Source organism: Panthera pardus, unplaced genomic scaffold, assembly GCF_024362965.1.
Source record: "Panthera pardus isolate Hobbes unplaced genomic scaffold, ASM2436296v1 HiC_scaffold_10, whole genome shotgun sequence".
Taxonomy (NCBI): domain Eukaryota; kingdom Metazoa; phylum Chordata; class Mammalia; order Carnivora; family Felidae; genus Panthera; species Panthera pardus.
In genome coordinates, this window is record NW_026526655.1 from 43,126,152 (window position 1) to 43,134,860 (window position 8,709).

Here is an 8,709-nt window from a genome sequence, read left to right on the forward strand (position 1 = left end):
AGGGAGACAGGATCACTGTCAGGCAGACACTGGAGAGCTGAACAGAGTTGCTGCAGGATCTGCCCACTCTGCCTTCTCCTAGAGGAAGTATTTTATAAAAGGAGTCCAATTCCTTTTGCCTTAACCTCTTGGCCACCAAGGAATCTCATTACAAATGCCATTCTCTAAGTTCCGTGGTAACCGAAAACATGTATGAAGAAAACCACAAATAATATAATTGCTATGAAAGCACAAACCAACTATAAATTCGAACAGAAATAGAAAACCTATACATATGAAGACCTTTTTCGATTGGTACAGGTTGTTCATCCCTGAACCAATTAAACATTAGTAAGGGAGGGACGCCTGGGTGGCTCAGTCAGTTGAGCGTCAGACTCTCGGTTTTGGCTCAGGTCCTGATCTCACCGTTTTGTGACTTCGAGCCCTGCGTCGGGCTCTGCACTGGCAGTGTGGAGCCTGGTTGGGATTCTCTCTCTCCCTCTCTCTCTCTGCCCCTCTCCCACTTGCACTGTCTCTGTCTCTCTCAAAATAAATGAACTTTAAAAAACAAACAAACAAACATCAGTAAGGGAGATGGGATTCTGTTACTGGCCTAAATTAACCTTGGCCAGTCACTGGCAACTCAACAATACAATGAAAGATGGAGTTGAATGGATGTTGTCAGGTCAGTCACTATATTCACCAAAATGAATGTGATTTTCTGATAAAGGGTCTGCTAAGACACAGTATGAAAAAATACAGTCCTGGTTAAACAATACAACTTGTCATTATTTTCCCATTTGACACTTACAGATTCAACTGATCATAAGTGGCCAGATATGTTCATCACACAGTAATTGTTTAAAATTTCTAAAAGGTAATTCTGGAAATTTTTGAAATTTCCAAAATTGTGAAAATTAAAAATTTTCTATTTCTTGGCTTTCTTCTCATGCCATTGATGGGCCTATCATTTCCTATGCATAAACTCAACACCCTGCAAATTATTTACCTTTATTTACCTTTTAAATAAATTAATTTTTTCTTTATTTCTTCATTTACCTTTTAAATAAAAAAATAATACAATTTATTTTTGAGAAGAATATGCATTCACATGATTAATAATTCTTTTTTTTTTTAATGTCCATCCATTTCCTTAGAGAGAGAGAGACAGAGCGCCAGCAGGGGAGGGACAGAGAGAGACACACACACACAGAATCGGAAGCAGGCTCCATGCTCTGAGCTGTCAGCACAGAACCCCATGCAGGGCTCGAACCCATGAACCAGAAGATTGTAACCTGAGCTGAAATCAGACACTTAAATGACGGGGCCACCCAGGTGCCCCAAATAATCCTAAAGGTACTTAAATGTGTCTCAGGAGTTTTCCCTTTCCTATCTCTGTACTCTATTCTCCTGTTCCCTCTACCACTAAAGTTACCACTTTCTTGTAGATCATCTCATAGTCTCTGCCTTTATAAGCAAATATGTAAACATATTCTTTCCCTCTGTCCCTATTTTACAATATCTGTGCCTTGGGTATTTTTTTTTTTTAAATCTTTGTTCATACATCTTAGTGATCTTTCCATAATGGTATACAACTTGCTCATTTTTTTATAGGTCTTCATGTTATTCCATTGATGGGTATATTATTTATTTGATTAAGCCAGTGGACATTTGAATGATTTCCAATCTTTTGATATTACAAACAATGCTGCAGTATATAAGCTGGGACATAGGTCATTCTGACATATTTGGGGGCATATCTGTAGAATAAATAACTGCCTTTTCATTTTTCACCCAAAATATCATTTTCACTAGAACAACTTTTGCACTGGATGGTAACACTCACTAAAACACTTTAATATTTTGTTGGTTTGGTAAAAAGACTTATTCATGTCACAGACTGAAATTAACTCCAAATTATATAATACACACACTAACTTACACTAAGACTCGGTTGCCTCACTACGAACAACCATTTTCTTAGAGCTTCACCTGTATTATCAGAACTAACGATCAGGAGACATGTGAAAAATGAGACGACTGACTGCCTATGAAACAAGTTGAGAACAACACCAGGAAGACGAGACACAGGCCAGGCAGTATTCTGGCCTTGCTCATTCGCACAGCGACTTTCTTACTGGCCTCAGAAGCCCTTCCATTGGAACTGACATCTCAGCAAACTCTGTAAATTCGTAGCCCTTCTGGGGAAGCTTGTAAGTGTCTGAAACTTTGTAAACATTTCCTGTTAGGGTTCTCAGAGTTGTAATCCCCTGGATATTTCACAGGCTCCCATTAGCAAAGGTCATGAAAACTAAATGCATTGTTTTCTAGTTACCAGTCCAGAGCAGAAGCCAATATACTCTGAGCAAGTTCCAAACAGTTAATTTAATGTGGATTATACCACCCCTTGGGCCTTATCAATGAATGCTCAGACATTGCCCTTGGGAGCTAAGTGACGGAATCCATACTACTTAGCTTCCATACTGCTCCCTCCTCCAAAGTAAACCCTGATTCCAGACTCTCATTTGTCCTAAGAGCTACTAAAATTAATATAACCCTGCAAGAGGGAACACTATAAACTCAACCGGTCTTTACACACCATTTTGACTGATTTTATCATATTGGTTACAGGAGGACATTTTAATGGGGAGAGGGAGAAAGCTGCGCACATGTGGTAGGTTGAGACAGAGTCCTGCTGAGAAGGGACACTAAAAGGCAAGACTGAGTAAAAGCTCAGAGTAGTCCCTGAAATATAATCACCACCATCGCCCCTCTCCCAGTTTTAAATCTCCCTTAAGAATGTTTGGGAAAACAAATGTCAGGATGGATTTTTTGAGTCTGCAGTGTCAAAACAATTAATTTTATTTAATGGCTCATTAAATATCTGCATGCTCAAGGGCCAGTAACTTCTAATCGATGCATTAGACAGTCTTCACGTGTTGCTTATGGGTGCTTATGAAGGGTGTTTAGGATTTTCTTTAATACAATCAGCTCTCAGAACAGTTTCACAGCGATTTGTTTTTCAAAAGAGTATTCTCAAGAGTTGATCCTAGGCCTTTAAGCATAGACTAAAGGTTATCTCTCACAGAGGCATAATTTACCAAGGCCTACAATCACTCAGCCTGAAGAAGACCTCTGACTAATTGCTGTGAGGGGTCAGCAAGTAGAGTGGAATGACTGAAAAAGTGGATCACACAGTTAATTACACACAGTTTAGCCAAGAGCTGAGCAAAAAGCAATCCCACTCTGTTTCTTTGATTTGTATCCAGTTTGAAACTCTGTCACTGGCAACAACTTGGTTTTTGTGTCTTCTGAGCTCTGGCAGGGGAGTGGGCTAGGCTGTAGCATTTATGGTCTTTCCTGGTGGCTAAGTGCAGCTTGCTGAGCGTATGTCTGGGACAGAAGGAGAAGAAAATCCTGTGGGTGTCCCACTGGATATAAGCCTTAACTGGGAGCCTACAACTAGGCTGTAACTACCATGCCCTCTCCATTATTTCCAGAGAATTACCCAGGAACATTACTGGAAATGAGCTATCTTGTCCAGTCAGCTCCCATTCTCTTGGGGAGATTAGAGCCCTGTGAATTTCACAACCTTTGCAGCTTCTTGGGAAATGCATTATGAGTTCCCAGATCTCTTGCTCAGCTTCCATAAGATTCCCAAGTGATTGCAAAAGTGAAAATAAAACCCAAAGCTATTTTGTGCCTTAGTATTTATGAGTAAGACAGGGAGTGAAAATTGCATGCAAGGAACTTGGACTTCATGATCCTACAGCCTTTGGGGTTTCATGAAAGCTATAGTCCCCTTGTGGAAGAAATAAATGTTGTTAATGTCACGGGCCTACTCTTGTCACATACCTAAGTAATTCATGCACTGTTAGGGTTGTAAGAATTCAAAGATCATCTACTCCACACCACCATATCATAAATTTGAGACCAGAGTGCTTAGGCCCTCAGTTCATATGGTAGAAAGAACATTAAGCTTAGAATGAAAAAATTTGAAATTAGGTCTTAACTTGCCCCTTTCTGGTTGTGGCTTTCAGACACACCAGTGAACCTCAATTTCTTTATTGGCAAATCGGTATAATTTATGTTCCAAACAGGCTGCGAATGTTGCTTTGCTGGGCAGAGGCAGTGAGGTGCCACCAGGAATGTGGAAATACGTTGGCTCTTACAGAGTCATGCTAGGAATAAATGATTAAATTGTAAATTTATGACAAAAGAGTTGTTTTTAAAATAAGTATTTTTGCATTTCATAGAGTACTGTATATCTATTATACTAAAAAAAAAAAAAAAGACCATAAAGAAGCAAGTGAGGATTACTAGTAATTCCTGGTCTATATATTCCCAAATAAATTCTGGAAGAATTCCTCATACACATGGGATGGTATCATGCTATATATGCTTTTTTGAGACTTAATAAGATGTTATTGGTATTGTCTTTCAATGTATTAAAGAGCACTCAGAATTCTAAGCCTAATGAATTGGGCCTAATGTCTGAGAAACGGGTCTGATCTGAAATGTGATAGTAATTTGAGAATCCTGGGAAAGACTGAGTGAGGAAAATATGAACATTGGCAGAAACAAAGCAAAAGGAAGCCCCCAAATCCCAGAATGTAGACCAGGCATGGTGCTAAAGCTTTATAGGTTTTATTTACTTCATATACTCTACTCAACTATCTTACAGAATAGGTACCATTACTCTTCCCATTTTTCACATGAAGAATCTGATGCGCAAAGCAATTAAATAACTTACACAACCAGTAAATAACTTACCCAACATCACACAATTAGTAAATGCTAGGAATTGGATCTGTACTCAAGCAGTATACTTCCAGAGCCCGATCTTTTTTTAATTTACATTTTTACTGAAGTTACACATAATTTAAAGAATCAAATAATTCTTCAAGGTTTGCTTTGAAAACAACAGTCCCTAATTCCTCACTACCCTATTTCTTACAACCTAGAAGCAACTACGTTCATTCCCACCCCCTCCAACAGCTGATTCTTAAGGTATTTACTTCTATATTGCTCATGTGCTTGGATTGTTATTTTCATTTTAGGCATTCTCTATTGGCATCTCTAAAAGGTGAGGATTCAGCTCTGTCTTCCTTATTTCCCACTCCCACATGAGCTCTTGCCCCCACTGCCCCTTCTCTCAATATAGTCTGCTGAATGATTGTGTCCCCCCCCAAAAAATATCTTATATGAAACCTAATCCCCAATGTGATGACATTTGAAGGTGGGATCTTCAGGAGATGATTAGATCATAGGGTGGAGCCCTCATGAATGGGATTAACACAGTTATAAAAAGACCCAGAGAGGTCCCTCACCTCTTCTGCCATGTGAGGTTAGTGCCGGAAGGCACTGTCTCTGAATCAGGAAGCTGGCTTTCAACAAACACTGAATCTACCAGTGCCTTGATGTGGGACTTCCCAGCCTCTAGAACTGTGAGAAATATATTTTTATTGTTTATAAACCACCCAGCCTATGGTAGTTTGTTATAGCAGCCCAAATAGACTAAGGCAGTCCTACTGTGATTCTCATTACATCTAGTTTTCAATATTCACATTATTATGAACAGGCTAATATCTACAATACCTGTACACCACCATGACTACTTTTCCTTTACTACACAACCTCCTATATTCTCTGGACTTATTGTCATGAGTGTTTTATTGTTGTTTGCTTTGTTTTCTTTATACTTAATACAAATCCAAACTCCCCCACAATTATCTAATTCGCCTTTTAATATATTCAAATGAACTAGATATTCTAATCATTTCGTCTTCTGGAAGAAATCAGACTTGGTTGCTCCAATCTGGGTCATCTGGGTCAGATGCTCTCTAACATTAGTTCCAGTTAGGAGACTGATACCCATTTAGCCTCTTTCGGGAGATTCTCTTCACTTCTCTCTAGTCTTAGATCCTACTTCCGGCTCTCTATGTCTTTCACTTTCTTGGTTTGTTCCCTTGTTTAGTGAAGGACACAACTCAGGACCTTCCTGAGAAAAAGCACAAAGAAGTAAAATTTTTGAGATCTTGCATATCCGAAAATATCTTCATTCTACATTTAATAGTTTTCCAGAGCTTAGAAATCTATTTTTCCTCTGAATTTTGAAAGCATTTTCTCCATTGTCTTCTAGATTTGGGTGTTGCTATTGAGAAGACAGATGACATTCTGATGCTTGATTTGTTATATTAAAACTCCTCCCCCTGCCCCACCCCGGAAACTGGAGGTTCCATTTCTTTGTCCCTCTTGTTTTGGATATTTTGTTTACTCTTCAGTACAAATTTATTGAGTGCCTACTAGGTGCCAGGCACTTATAGGTGCTAAGAATACATCACTGAAAGTTTTATTATGATATTCTCAGATGGGCATCCATTTTTAACTCTTATTCTGTTCTGGGTAGTTGGTGGGCCCTTCAGTCTGGAAACTGAGATTGTAGGATATATTCATTACTTTTTTTTTCTTTTGATGATTTCCTATCCTCTTATCCCTTCTTTTCATAGCCCTGTTATTAGATATTAGGCATCCTGGACTGGTCCGCCAATATTCATACCTTTTCTCTCCTATATCTGTATACTGTAGTCCTTTTTTTTTTTTTTTTTTAAGTCTACTTCCTGGGAGATGGCCTCAATTTTATCTTTTAGCACTTATATTGAACTTCTCATTTTTAATGTCATATTTTTAATATCTAAATTCCTTTTGAACTTGCTGAATATTCTTTTTATAGATCACCCTGCTGTTTCGTATCTTCTCTTATCTCTCTGAGGAGAAGGTTGTTTATTTTCTAAGTTTTCTATTGGCAAAGTTTGTTTCCTGCAAGTTTCTTCCTTCTGTCCTCGTCCCTACCTTTCATTAATAGGCATTCCTCAATTATCTGGTGATTACTGGCTGTCTATAGTTATTTTCAGAATGGAACATTGAAGAGAGGATAATCTTTATGCATAAGGAGACTCTCCACTGAGTTTGCTACATAGGTTGACATACTGGGTCCAGGTCTGTCGATTTTCTCTTCAGCAATAGGGCTACCCAGAGAATTCTTCCAGCCCTCTGACAGGAAGGCCGACAGGAGCCATGTGAAGAAAGAAGATTGAGGAAGTTTCAACACACAATTTATAGATCTACATATAATACCCAGTCTTTAATAGCTCTCGTCTTTCCCCAACACCCCAATCCAGAGCCCCTCTGTTCTTGTCAGGAGAACAAGACTTCAGTTTCATTCTGAATGAAGAAGAGGCCATCTTTTACCTTCAGGGAATAGGGGTGGGAACTGAGGCTCTGTCAGCTTCTTACAAAGACTTTCCACCAACTGTGCCTGGGTGGCTCAGTCCGTTGAGCATCAGACTCTTGATTTCAGCTCAGGTCATGATCCCAGGGTAATGGGTTCAAGCCCCATGTGGGGGACTCTGCACTGAGTGCTGAGTTAAGCTGAGCATGGAGCCTGCTAAGAGTCTCTCTCTCTGCTCCTCTCCCTCTGTCCCTCTCCCCTCCTCTCCCCTCCTCTCCCCTTCCTTCCCCCGCCTTCCCCTCCCCCTCTGCCCTCTGCTTCCCAGACCTCCCTGCTTGCAGGCAGGAGCTCCTCTCTCTCTTTAAAAAAACAAAAAGACTTTCCACCAAATCATCCTCGTAACCCCACCCTCACTCCCACTTCCTAATGTACCTAAAAAAGCTTCAGTTTTTTAGGACTGCATGTTGGGTCCAACCGACTTGGGTTGGTTATCAAGTTTAAGATTCAGCTTTCTTTTTTTGTTTTTGTCTGTTTTTTATTTTAACTCCAGTATAATTAACATACAGTGTCATACTAGTTTCAGGTGTACAATACAGTGATTCAACAATTCAATACATTGCTCAGTGCTCATCAAGATAAGTGTGCCCTTAATGCCCTTTACCTATTTCACCCATCCCCCCACCCACCTCCCTTCTGATAACCACAATTTGTTCTCTATAGTTAAGAGTCTGTTTCTTGGTTTTTCACTTTTTTTCTTTGAGGAACACACTTTATTTGAATCTCTTTTATGTTCCAGACACACAGAACTTTTTTTCATCTTAACAATGCCTCTCTAAAAGAGGATTTATTACTTTCTTGAGTATCCAAATTCAGTTACTACTTGTTTATTAGCTTTCTAGTTTTTAAAGTTTTATTGCTATTGTCTTCCATTTCATTGCTTTTGTCCTTGCACATTTATGTTTGGTTAACGATAATTTTGTTGTTCTCTTAGCTGGGTGAAGGAGGGAAGGTATTCAAATGCTTATGTTCAATCTGATGTCTTTAACTGGACTGCCTCAGATCCTAAGCTATTATCAGTATGTTATAGAAAAGTTTGCCAAGTTTATTCTAACTGTTTTAGAAAGACAAATACTAAATCTAGCAAAGAAACAGTCACTAAAGAAACATGATAACCAAGTTGAACAAAATGTTCATCAGGACTCTCCATTTTTTTTTTTTGTTTTGATTACATGCTCACCAGAAATACTATAATTATGTGAAACTCAACATGTCCAAGGAATTCATATTCTAACACCCACACCAATTTCTCTTATAAAGTTCTACATCTTAGTAAGTGGTACCTCATCCTTTCATTTACTCGTGTCAGAAACTTAGGAGTCATTTTAACACCTTGTCATCCCTCAGCCCCCACATCTATCCATTACCAAATTCTGCCTACAAAATTTATGACAGGAGTCTATTTCTTTCCATTTCTTCTGTGAAGACTCCAGTTCAAGTTA